Source organism: Tauraco erythrolophus, chromosome 3 (genome assembly GCF_009769465.1).
Source record: "Tauraco erythrolophus isolate bTauEry1 chromosome 3, bTauEry1.pri, whole genome shotgun sequence".
Lineage (NCBI taxonomy): Eukaryota > Metazoa > Chordata > Aves > Musophagiformes > Musophagidae > Tauraco > Tauraco erythrolophus.
In genome coordinates, this window is record NC_141467.1 from 96,476,409 (window position 1) to 96,490,635 (window position 14,227).

Sequence of the window (14,227 nt, forward strand, 5' to 3'; positions counted from 1 at the left end):
CACACAAGTAAATGGGATATTGTCTCACACAATATCTACTAAACAGACTTGTCACTTTTTCCTTTTAACTACATCAGCTATTTCTCCTTCTGCCCTCATAATCTCACCCACACCATTTTTTTTTTGACTATGAACCTGTTACGTTTCAAAAAACTTCTGCATTTTTGCTCTTCTGGAAAGATACAATAGCAGTGGCCCTTCACAGGCGAAATCAGAACTGAATCCTCATGACAAGTGAGAAGATTATAATTTCTTTTTTATCAAAGTAAATATATATATATATTTGAGAGAGATGGAAGTATTCCTTTCCCAGTTTTGTATCTTACACATACGTCTCTGTCACTGCTTGGAAATGTAAACCTTCCAAAGGCAAAAAGAATAAATAAAGAAGATTAGCATATATGTAAAAAGCTGCTATAATTATCACAAAAGGGCTCTTGTGGTTAGGACTGCAAGAAACACTGCAAATATCTTGGGATCTGAACTGAAACTGGGAGTCAGCACCACTAAGAGACATTTTTTAAGAGATAGCCAGGTCAACTGTAATTCAAAATTCAATAAACAAATGTGTTGAAATTTCTTTTAAAGTATGTTTGCCTAACAGTGACAAAATAGAGACATTACAGGTCTAAAGGGATTTTTTTTTTTTTTCTACTTAGGAGCACATACAAAAGAAAGATTTCTTTGGAGATGACTTTGCAACTTTTAATTCTTAAATAGGTGCTAACAACAGCTATGAAACTAATTTTTATAGAAGGATCCCTGTGCTTTCTCCAAACACTTAGATACAGGCAATGTCAGCAAGATATAGATATATGTTAAAGACTGTGCCTTTCTATTGTAACAAAGGCTGGTTTATAACCTAGAGGAAAAATGGAATATTTGACTGATCTTCATTTATTTGCTTATTTCCACTACCTACCTTTTCAGCTTTCCTGGTTATGAAGTCCTCCCTCACATGACACAGCATACCCACAGATCCCTTGCATCTCTACGTGTGGTGGATACCCCAAGGAGTCTACAGGATGGGTTTGTAAATCGTTCCCGAGCTGTCTGAATTTTGAGAAGGACACGGGCACGGACATGGGCATGAACAAGAAGAAACCACAGAGGAACCATGTGCTCCAAAGGGCAGTAATCTCACAGGTACAGGGCTGACCACACCAGCTCTCCTCCCTGCTGCGGGATCCAGTCCCGACTGCAGAGCATACCGCACCGATATCGCTTGCTGCAAAGAGACGTTTCACAAAACCATAATTAACATTTAAAACAGCAGTTACCGTTAAGACCTCCTTAGAAAAGATGCCCAAATCTATTTCCAATAAAAGCATTTTAATTGCTTTAAAGGTTTTGTTAAAATCCCAACAGACCAATTACAGTCAATTGTTTCCAGCCTCTACCTGCCTAGTAATCACTCAGTTCACAACAGTGAAAGATATGTGCTCCATTACATGCTCTCCTCTCCCTTTCTCTGGTAACCACATTTTGTACTCGATACTGTTCCCCAGGTGGTCTAATAAGTTTGGATTATCAACCTCTTTTGCTAATGATAGTCTACCTTACATTGAATTTAGGTGCTCATATATCAAAGGATTTATGCCGTCTAACAGAACAAGGAAAGAGCCCCTCCAAACAAAACACCTATCACCTAAGAAACCACTGTATCCAGAAAAAATTGATTTATAGAAAATATTATGTTTGAAAAAGCAGTGACAGCTTTAAGTAGAAAATAAAAATTCTAGGTAAAACATTCTTTGCATTGGAGGATTACATCACCTACAGTGGAAACAGCTAGCGAATCCTTATCATTCACATAACCACTCATTCCGCTCTTCATGCCAAGGCAGCAAAGTCATTAAATTAACCATCCTGTCAAACAGAAGCAGCTTATACGGAAGCACCACCCTGGGTTGCATCAGAGGTCCATGGCAGGTGGGCAGGGTTGTAGGCACAAGAGTCACAGAGGGATGCTCCACGGATGTGGTGCCACTCAAAGGGACCATGTCCTCGCTTTGGCTTACCCATTGTATCTCCTGCCCCCGCCACAGCCAGAAAGGGGCTCAAGAAGTGGCCATAATACAGTCATATGAACAGTTAGAGGTGATTAGAAGAAACGTGCAAGGGGAGATGGCAACCGGGAAACACTTCTCGCTTCTGAGATGTAAAGGGCTGAGTCTGTGACTTGCAGATCTGTGAGTCTACAGGAGTGTCTCTGCTTCTACCAGTGACACTGCCTGTGCAAGCACATTATACAGCAGGAGATAAGTTTGATAGTTACCATCCATGGTGAGATATTAGCATTGTACTATGGTCCTGGAAACTTTTACATACATTGTGTTTAGAAGCGGAGGATAATGGCTGTTTTAACAACACCACCTTAACACACCAAAATGGAGGAAAAAAAAAACAAACCAGACTTTTCTTGTTTATAATATGTGTCTTATCCAGCCACATTGTTCAACACCAATAGAGTTGTTTGTGAAATCAGTGGTGACATTTAAAATGGTTACACTTCCAAGTCAAAGCCATATGTAGATAGGCTGAGCAGGTTCTCCTGGAACCTTTTCAGTTTGCCAAGTCAGAAGTGTGGCATAAAAGCTTTCTGTACCTTGGAAGTCTTTTGAGTTTTTTTGGAGGGATTTTTGGAGTTTTTTTGATAACTAACTACTACAAGAAGTTATGGAAATCCAAAAGATATTTTATCCAGCTCACTTTTAATGGTTTTCAACTACTGTCTCTAGAATAAGCTCTCTTTATTCATTCCTCCATATTCAGCAATTTTCTAGCCAGAGATTTAAATAAACCAGTGAGCAGTGGTGTGCCATACTGCCATTTCTAAAATTACTTGTACACTGATAATTCTGATTTCCAGCCTCTGCTCCTCTCTGTGGCAGTCAGACTACAAAGCCAAAGGACACAACACTGAAAGATGCCGATAGGCAGAATGTCATGGCTTTGCCAGAAACATGTTTTTGGCATTTATGCACTACAGACCTCTGCAGCAAGTTCATTTCTTAGTTCACTTCATCTTCACCAGAAGATCCAGCCAACCTCCAGCTCAGCTTATGATATATGGAAGTGCCACTCTTTCTTCTGAGAGCCCTTCAACGTGCTATTCGGAGCTGCTAACTCGTTTTTCCTTCCATTCGTTTTGTCAATGATAACCTCCAAAGCGTTAACAGACCAGACAAGGATCCTTCTGGAAAAACCATCTGCAGCTGAATCAAGAGAGGTACTGGGGCTCTTTTTTTTTTTTTTTTCCTGAGACACAACAAACCTCTTACAGTAGAAAGTGCTAATCTGTACGCTACTGAAGTGAGATCTTCGGAGCCCTGCAAGGTTCATCCAGGAACTCCCTGTATTTCACAGCTAAGACTGAGGAGCAGGCGCTGAGCAGAGGTGTCCCACTAGGAACTCCACCATGTTTTGCAAAGCACAGCACACTGTCCTTAGGGAAACTTTACCATTAACGGCTAGGCTTCAGGGCTGATGCCAAAGCACAGCCCAAATGCCAGGAGACCATCTCGACTGAGAAATGTAGCTCTGAGTCATGATTCCTCCAGTGCTTTCTCTTGCCTCTTGCTGGGAACAGCAGTTTCTCCCAGATCTGTGCCAGCCCTTGATCACGTGTCAGATCTTTATTGCACACACCTCAAATGCATTAGTTGCACTGGCGTAAGCGGAAGATGCAAAGATGCATGAAGCTACCTCAGTGACTTTTCTCATAGCCTCTCTTCAAATTATCCATTCCTGTGGCATATACAACATTATTAAATTTATACTGAAGGCAAACTGGGAGTACTGCCAGTGGTTCTTATTTCACTCCTCTTCCTCTGAATCCACCTGTTAATTCCTCTATTATACTGAAATTGTAAGGTTTTGGGGGCAAGGACCAGTTTGTTATTCTGAGTTTGAAGAGCTTTTAGCCCAGTGAGATCACAGACTGTAACTAGGTTCTTGCTGCTGCTGCAAAACAAACATTTTAATTAAAGTCTTACTTCTGATGAACTGGCCTGTCATTTTCCTTGCTTGCTCCCCTCCCCTAATTCCTGAAAAATTAGCAAAGTTCAGCCATTGACCCGCCATATCCTGATTATCAGTGTCATCCTACTGTAAGAATTTCTGGCCATTGAAATTACAAAATCAATCCATTGCCTTCCCTCGCCAGCCCTTCTGACCCATCTCTCCTCACTGTAGCTTTCCTCCCCAGTTGAAACAGACACTCCACAAGAAGACCCACTTGTTGAGAAGATGCAGATTGCTGCCTGCGAGAGCTAGACAGGCAGGTGTAATCCAGCATTTGTGTACATACTGCCCACTTTGCCTGCACACAGCAGCACCATATGAGATCCAGACATTGAAAACAGCCTTCGCTTTCCAGAGTTGCCAGAAACAAAGCCAACCACAGCCTATCTGCATAAATCAACATGAACAACACACATGAGCTGAGCACTTGCCATCAGATGGATCACAACCCATCCTGAGATTTGTACATAGGATCCAGCCCTTACATCTCCCACCACACAGCAGCAGCTGCCATGAAATGCTATTGCTCACCAGCTCATGCTGGCCCGAAAGAGGAAGAAAATCTCAGTGTTACACAATTGTCTCATCTCAGTCGCTTCCCTAAATCCTCTGTATTTCCATCAGTGATGTGCCACTGTAATCCAGGAAGGGCAGAGATGAGACAGATCACAGGGAGGGACAGAGGGTGCACATAGGCTGTACTTCCCAAATTCTTCAGCCCCACAGTGTCAGTAAGCCCAGGGAAACACATGGGAACAGCGGAGTTCAGGTAAGTGAAGTAAGCAAATCTGCCTAATGCACATGGAGCTTGTACATGAATCTGAGTGAGATGCGGCTGAAGAGCATGGTTTGAGAATGCAGATGGATGGGACCTCCGGACCAGTCAGAAACACGAACCAAACTAGCCAGGACAAGCTAGATGCAAATACTCCACCCGACACATGCTATGTATGAGCAGTCAGCTGCATAGGAATACAGGCAGTGGCATGACCACGTCTGAGGAGCTACCTATAAAACAATATATGTTCTTGGATGAACACCATCACCTTTCTACCCCACTCTCTCCACCACTATGAGCAGCATAGCCCCCAAGTCCTGACGTCAGTTGCTCCTTGACCGCTGCTGAGTTGAATTGGTATGAAAGAATCTGGATTAGCAGCCCTGAAACATGAGAGTCTTTAGTTGATTTGCCTTCTCTGAGAGTGAATATAGCATAAGCAACAAGTTTGTGTGTCCACACCTTTCACTACCAATGAGCCCCAGCTGGGCTTGAAGTCCACCCTCTCACGAACCATGAAAAGCAGAGGTAGCCCAAGAAAGTCATTTAATCTGTGGCCTAACTGGAGACACAGTTAGCAAGGATGTCAGCTTTGGGGATGGCTTTTGTGCGTAGTTTTATGGACATTTAGAGGCAACAGTCTCTCCAGTAGTCCCTGACTTCTCATTCCCAATGTCTTCCCAGAACATACCATGAAGGGCTGAAACCCCAGTTCTCAGAGAACATTTACTACTGTTGAACCATTGCTCTCCCGGAGTGACACCACTCGCTTTTCCACGAGCAATATCAACTTCTCCTACTTACTAGTCCACTTTTTTTCACGCTCTGCTTTTCACTTGTCTGTCACCTGAGCAGTCTGTGAGAATTAGCAAACCTCGCATTACGCTCCTTCCAGTCTTCCCTTGCAAGAGGCTTGTCTCTGTGCCACACATGCAAAACACTAATAATACTGGAGCACTGAGACTACTGATTATTACAGTAATCATAATTGTTTTCTTGTTAAATTATAACTGCCCCAGCTGGTAACAGTAGTCATTTTCCGTGTCTTGTTATGTCTAAACTTGGACACATCTTAGGGCAAGGATCCTCTATGTTAGGTATGGGCAGTGCCCAGCATGAGGGACACAGCTGGGCAGGGTGGACTGCATCTCGCTGAGGAGGTCAGGTGTGTCTGAGTCTCACCAGCTTCTCAGGAAAAGGTTGGAGGTTTATGGAAGCAATGTAATGGGACCTAAACGTGTTGGAAGGTGCCTGGGGCACTCTGGGAGGTTCAAGGATGCACAGCCCGAAGAGCTTTCATCTCTGCTTGTGCCTGTGTGTACAAATACATCATAAATATTATTTTTCTGGGTTAGTAAAAGGCACCTACTGCATCCAAATAGAAATATGAGCTGCAGTGACTGTGTGGTCCTATGCTATTTCAAACACACATTCCTAAGTATGTCAGCCATAACCTCTGACATCACAGTACATAATCACAGAATCAGAGAATAGTTTGGGTTGGACGGACCTGAAAGATCATCTAGTTCCAACCCCTCTGCCATGGGCAGGGACACCTTCCACTAGATCAGGTTGCTCAAAGCCTCATCCAGCCTGGCCTTGAACATTCACCTCCCATTCATTTCAGCTTATCACATGACTGCACACTGCTCACAATTTCCTTATCTCCACTAAGAATGAGTTGGGGGCTTAAAAAAGGTGCCATGACATGAAGATTAATCTCCAGCTAAAAGCCTGATTTTATGCTAGATTTGCTGACTCAGAACGAGGCCAGTGACTTTCCTCTGCCTAATCTTATAAAAACCCAACAAACCACCAATCTGCAGGGAACATCCTGTAGATGATATAAAACCACGAAGAGAGAATTACAAAAGATCCTGCACGTTGATACCATATTGCAGGGTAAGACATTACATGAGTCACAGAAGCAAAGAAACTCATTGAAGTGAGGTGCTGTCAGGCCATGAGAACAGAAAACAGCTAAAACCACCACCTCATTTATGTGCCTTTAACAGTGCTATAAACTTTTAGGTTTATTGTTTTCTCCCTTAATATCCAGCTTATGGAACCAGGATATGTCATGGCAGACACAGCTTCCACTAAAAAAAAAAAAAAGAGAAAAGTAGATTTTTTGCTTCATTGTTACAAACTAAATCTGGAAAGCCTGACCATGGGGTACCAGCCTGAAGAACCACTACCCAGGTGGTAAAGGCAACTCCCTCAAAGGTAGTAACTTCAACCAGCAATGTCTGAAGAAGACACATTTTCAGGCCTGATTCAGCATGAGGCTTCTTTCCCATGCAGGAATGGTGGTAGATGCTGACTCTCCAGGTCTATGCCACTGAAGCTCGAGGCTTTAGCGTCAGGGAGAAAGGAGGTGGAAGAGTTGCTCGTTAACCTTCTTGAAACCATCACACTGCTGCACAGCGAGGACAAACTGCGATGGCATCATTGGCATACTTCTGGATCAAGGGACAGAAGCTCTAAGCTTGTTTTCTCGTTATAGATATTCCTGCGTGGTTGTTATTTGAGGTGACGGGGAGACTGCTCCTGAGAGTCTTTAAGCAGACGTGCAACCTGCCTTGTGTCTCATTGGCATCTCTTTTTATAGCTCAAGAGCAGACGAAGCTACTCCTCTCTCTTCCCCATGAAATTACATCTAACATGTTTTCAATATGTTGTTTCTTCAGTCTCCCTCTTTATATATATATATCTCTTTACACCATCCTCAGGTTTGCAGCTAAAGCATGAGCATGTAGGGGTCAGAGGGAGGTTCACTGACCCAGGATCAGCCCCAAATTGCCACAAAGCACATTGTCCTTAGATTTCAGCTGGGAGGGCTGTGCTCTACACTAAAATAACGAATGAAGTTTAACTCTCCCCTCCTGCTGTTAAGATGCCAGCATGTAACTCACAGCTCTGTGCTGCCAAGTGAAGATGACAACCGTGACACATCTGAAGAAGATGGATACACCCCAGAAATCACAGTCCCCTGGCTGCCCACAGGTCAGAAATAGCTCAAGCAACAAACAGCTATTTTCTACCACTATCTGGCCAAGACCTCACTGCTGACCAGGTCTTGGGCTTGTCCTCAGCCCACCCAGAGCACACAGGGTCTCCCACGTAGGCCAACATCAACAGGTTTTACACTGAAGACACTTTGCAATTACAGGAAAAGAGGCAACTTGCCTGCAACAGGCATCAAAGCACCAGGAGGGCAATTAAGTTGTTTCCTCTATACAAGCAGCACCTTCATTAAGTAGCTCCCAACATGTCCACCTACAAGAGTAGACTTAATTCCCTTCCTCCTTCTGTTTTACCTCTCACAGCACAGTTACTCCTCTTCATTCTCTCTTCTGCAACTTTATTTCCAACATCTTCTTTGCCTTCTTCTCCAGTTCGGCTGCTGTTTGTCATTGTCACTGAAAACGCATTCACAGCTGCTGGCTTCTTCCCTGCACCGTTGCTGCTCTTACCTCACTCTAAAAAAATATTGGCTCTATTGCTTATCTCCTCACCCCCCTTTTTTTTATTTTAACTAAGTGGGCTGAAAACCATTCTTTTTTCCCTCTGGACAAGGCAGAAACCAGACAGGTCCATCTGTTCTCCTTGGAGGATCAGTGGCAAAAAGACTGCATGGACACCCAAAAATTACATCCCACTCTTCAACAGAGCTGACAGCTCTGAAGGAATGACCATATTGTAATCACTTTTTTAAATAACTCAGAGATACAGCTAGATATTTGTGCTCTGGAGAGGATAACATTGACTTGGGGCCCTTTCCAGACAAAAAAAAATCCCCTCATTTTGGCAATTATTATTTGGATATCAATGTAGGGACTATACTGCCCAGAGGAACCAGTAACAATTTCTGCCCCCAGTCCTGCAAAGCTATGCTACATGAGCATGCACATGGAGCCTGGGGGCTGTCAGCTGAATCCCACAGGAACATCAGGTGAACCTAACAAGGACAATAACAAGATTTATGTACAAGACTGCTGCAGAAATTTGGTGGTCTTCATTCATTTATTTACCTGCTCTGAGAAAGATGCTCCATATTGCATGAGAATTTAATGTTTGGGGCTGTAATCTTAGGGCCAAAAAGGATGGCTCTGTTTTAACCTCTTCTCCAGAGTACTTTGCAAAGTTATTATCCCTGCAAGGCCTTCAGCAATGTGATTAGGATGAGATTCATCTCACTTGAACTTAGTGTTTACAATGTTGGTGCCTACATCTAAGTCACGTATTGAAGCTCCCGTTATAGTCAAGGGAGATATATTTATTCGGTATAATCTCTGGTGATCAGGATGTGAATTATCAGTGTCATTGTCTACTTCAGGATGAGTTGAACAATCACCAGTACTCCTATACCAGTGGTCTATACTGGCAACGGAGGAGGCTGAAATGACTCAGCCATGTTTAGACACTTAAAGGGAGGATACCTACATTTAGTCCTCAGAATCCCAGCCCAATTACTATTACTGCTACTCCTTATGCTATGTTACGTTACGATGTTAACAATCCAGTTAAGAAAAAAGTAAATCTATTTCCTGAGTTACCTCATCACTCGTTTGTTTATCTGTTGCTAAATTAAAACAAAACAAAACCCAATATATTCCTAGTTATAACTCAAAGTCCTCCTTAATCACCAGTCAAGAATATGTAGAATTATCGATTTAGGCCCATGTTTTGCAGCTAAGCTACAGCCTACGGCTGTCTTTTGGAAAATTCTCAAAGTTTGGTTTAAAAATGACAAGTGGAAAATTGATAATTTCTTGCGCAAATTCTTCCAGTAGATTTCTTCTCCCCCATTAGACCTTATCTATAGCCTGAATTTGTCTTGCATCATTTTCCAACCGTTGCTATATCATTTATGCAATTAAAAACCCCCCACTGTAACAGAAGCTCCCAGTCTTCATAGCCTGGAACAAACATTGATGGAGCACTCAGATTAATGCTTAGAAACACATTATCTACTTCAAGTTGCCTGGAAATTAACTCATGGTAGAATAACTGAAAACAAGTACCACCAATGAAGATGAGCACTGACACATTTCCATCTGCCAAAAAGCTCTTTTCTTCGCTCATCCTAATAATGTTTTCTCTAGAGTTGTTGTTTCCAGAAAACTATAAGACATTACTCTATAAGATAAGAGCTTTCCTATGGTCTCCAGCAAAACATTGCTTTGAAGGTGATAACGTCCTGCTTTGGTCTCTGGGAGCAATGTTGTGTTCTCATTCCACTTGCTGGAGAACGTGGTGATCCAGGCAGTGAGACACAGCCTCCAGTCCTGCCTATATGCTCACTCGCTAAAGAAAGTTGCTGTTTGTTTATTGTTACATCAGGAGCTCCTATCCGTTATTTTTCTTGGTTATCAACACTGGCAGCAAATGGAGGTGCAAACCAGGACCTTGTATTATCATCTCAATTCTAGGAGCAATAGCTGCAGGTGGGATGCAGGCTGTGTATGAAGTAGCATGTAGATTTTGGATTAGCCTGTAAGTGGTGCTCCTAAACCCCTTCCTCCTACCACTGAGACTAAGAATGTGGAGAAACTCAAGGGACAGATATTAGCTCAGTTTGTACCCTTTCTGGGAAGAGAGATGGATGTCCACCTCCACTTCATGTTACTTCTTTCTGGAGAGAACAGCTGAGTCACCGCAAGAAATCTGTTACCTACACAGGTCATCAATAAATCACTCTCCCTAACACCACCATCACCTCTAGAGCAAAGAGTGACTCAGAAGTGTGTGGGTCTGAATCACAGCAACTCTTAAGAGCTTCTCCCACAGCGATGTTGTTTGTGTAGGGACTCTAACTTCGGTCTGTGCCCAAAATCACAGGCTGGTCCAGTGGGACTACCTTACTATAGAATGCTGAATTCAACACTGGGGAGCTGTGCAACCAAAAAAGAAACACTAATGGTGGTGAAACACAAGGTGATTCAGACATAATTCTTGCACCTAAACTGCCTTGAACCATATAGACAAAGTAATTCCTATTGTGTCCCTACTCTGAGGGAATTAGAGGCACAATCTTAATGCTGACATAGGTGAACTCAATGTCAAGTCTAGTTAGTCACAAAAAGTATAAAAAAAGACCAAAAAGTAAACACAGCTATGCCGAGGTAAGAGAAGAACTGTCATATCAGCTCCATCAACCTGCTATCAGCACTTAGGCCAATTGAATTTATGTCAGACGGAACTCTACTCTTGTAGTGACATAAAGTTTGGAAGGATGAGGGCTTGCACAAAAAGCACAGCCTGATGATCCAGTGATTGGTGCCTTCAGTAGTGTGGTGATGAATGCCATCAAAGGAGGGAGAAAAGATGGGACTGAGTGAGGAAGGAATAGGGCGAAAGAGATGGGGAAGTCGGGTGGAGTCATAGAGGAGGGATAAATTACTGAAGACTGAATGATTCTTCTGAATGATATAAAATCGGTGGAAATGTCAAATTACAACCATATCTGTAACAAAATTGAGAAGTCATTGGGAAAGGTTTCCTACTTCCAATACAATTACACTAAAGATTATCCCTAGCATTCCTCAGTGTCAGTACTCCAAACATAGACAACATTGGTGCCAGTCAGCTTAGCGGCAAGCAACTTTCTTTGTGATTAATAGGAGGGTTGCCTCCTCCACAGTGTGCTGACCTGCCCAGCATCTTTGTCCAGATGTCACATATCGCTTCTGTCCATGCACATTCAGGATTGAATGGAGTGGAGAGGAAAGAAGACTCTCCATGACTCTGGGCCTAGAAGTCTGTCCATTATGAGAAATGCATAAAACAAACATTTTGTGAGGTGCAATCAAGTCTATCACTGCTCACAATATAAAGTAGTTCTAATCTTGGAGATGCACAGAACTTAACTGGACACAGCCTTGATCAACGTGATTTGACTTTGAAGTTAGGTCTGCTCTACAGATTGGAATGGAGACCTCTAAACCCTTTCAAACTAAATGGTTTTATGGCTGCAATTGTCAACTCCTTCCTACAGCCCCAACATCAGACCCAATCTACACCAAATGGGCAGAAAGATGGTGCTTTGCTTGCTCAACTTCCCCAGCTTATCTGCACTGTATTTGTTAACTAAACTGCATTTATGAGGCAGGAATTATCCTCTCTCCACTTTGAGGAGCAAGGAGGGAAGGAAAGACTCCATGCTTACATAAGCCAGCTCCCAACATTAAGGAAACAAGCTGAAAACACCATGGCGTGAATACTGGTTGCTCTGGGACAGGTTGGTGCTCACTTGTTATCTTGCCAGAGGATGTCCATCTCTCCTCCTTACCCTGTTCCCCAAGCTGTTTTACCTGATTGAGAGGGCAAGTTTGTTGTGGCAAGGAAGTACCTCACCTGCGGTGCAGGACCTTAACCTTGGCCTCTGGCACTAGCAGAATATCAGTAAAAAATGAAAAAAATTTGTAGTGGGTCTGAAATGAGCTTGCAGTACAGCAGCCAAATCCAATTACTCTTCTAACTTTAATAGATTTACTCTACATTTGCACTGACATGACTAAAAGAGGTTACTGGCCCAGTATTTCTGCAAAAAAAAAGGCAAAACACAAATCAGCAGCTGTTAAAGAAATACACCACCACCCAAAAACATTTCCTTATGTCAGGACATTTTCATGCACTCAGATTTTGTACAGTTCTCTGACGATTTCAGTATTAGGTTCAATTATGCTAGTTTACTGATTCAGCCGCTGTACAGAAGTAACCTCTAAAATACTGAACAGTGCTTACATATCTATGGTGTTTCCAGCTTTACAGAGAAAACTATAGCACATAAAAATCAGTCTAAGCCTATGAATAACCATCACCATCACTCTCGTTCAGCACAGGCCATTCAAATTGACCTTGTACATTTGATATAGGCTTCATAAGGACAATGTCCAAGCCACTCAAGAAGTGTTTTTTGTTCCCTAAAAGACACCTTCTAGAAAGCAGTGTTGTCTGTTTATTGATTCGGGAAGCTAATTTTGAGTGGTGGAGACAGGAGAAGTAATGCAAATGGACACAAATACAGGAATTGGAAGAAGTAAGACTCCTGCTGGCAAACTCCCACCACAGTAACGCTTCTGCTCAGGTAAATCCTGAATGGCCAGAAGAAGATAGAGGGAAAACAGAGTCAATCACAGTCCTTGGATTTGAAGCTTGGTACAAGAGGTTTGAGCATGACCTCAAGATCAACTGCAACTACAATTATAAATCAAGAGCAAATTCATGGGAGGGCTCAGGGAGGCAGACCCCATAGAAAACCAGAGAACAAAAGGAAGATGGAAAGGTGAACTCAAGACTCTTAACTAGGAAAAGATCTTAAAGCCACTGAAATCAGCAGCATTAAGTAGGATGATGAAACTGAGGACATCAACTACACCATCATGTTTTCCTTTGGCATCATGTCAGGGATGACTATAGGCCTGTCATGGCCTGGGATAATAAGCAGCCACACATGCACAGCTCTTGAGGAAAGGAAATTACAATTTTATGTTGAGCCTAATATTAATAAAAGCCTGTGTAGTGATAAAGGTCATATTCCTCTTACCTTTAGAGGTAGGAGTCGTCTGTCTGAAAGTGGCTTTACTGCAGATATCTACCAGGGATCAAGGCACTTCAGCTCCTGCTATAGACAATGGAGAGTAGCTCAATGGAGCTGAAGGCATGATTTATCTCCATGTAAAGCAGACCCCTGCATCTCATTGGATAAATTGCACCACAAAATCTGTTGACTGTAATGACTGGATCTCCACTGACTATAAGAGAACTTAAATATCTATTGTACACACAGAACCGTATATGAACATATCTAAATTTAGTTATTTTAATGTGACTTTGAGTCCTGCCTCTCAGGTCAGGAAAAGAGTTTTCCATCCCTCAGGTGTTTTCAGTGTAGATACCTAAATTCAAGTTAGTCACCCAAGGTCTTCTTTGTAGTCAGTGAAAAGTTTCAGGCACTGCAATAGGTGATTAATCTCACTTATTATAGAATCATCTTTAGGATGAGATTAATCACACTCCAGAAATTTCCATTTCCTGTTTTTCTTCAGCAGCTATAAAAGTCCAGACAGCTATCTCTGATAAGGCACTAGATGGATGGATCCCATTGTGAAAGTTGAGAGGCAGCCTTTCGAGCCTTGAGGAAAAGCAGGGAAATCCAGTTGTTTTAAGTAATTTAGCAACAAAGAGAGTAGCGTGTTTGAGAAAGCGCTATGTGATAATGAGAGCAGAAACTGCCATGAGCATGTGGCTGCCAGACCACACCTCTGTGCAGTGTCACTGCACCCAAGACCTGACAACGTAGTGGAGCAACATCTACAATAATGAGTGAGACAAAATCAGGAGAAATGTCCAAATATCAGCAACAATGCGACTAGCAATGTCTTCTTCTGTGTTTTACACAAATCATAAAAGATTCGG

The 14,227-nt window shown here is 42.5% G+C and overlaps 1 protein-coding gene across 2 annotated transcripts in view; it reads right to left on the minus strand.

Annotated features, from left to right (window-relative positions):
• The window catches only part of KCNQ3 (potassium voltage-gated channel subfamily Q member 3), a 211,447-nt gene that overhangs the window by 187,282 nt on the left and 9,938 nt on the right, over positions 1-14,227 (minus strand). The gene's annotated exons all lie outside the window — the stretch shown is intronic.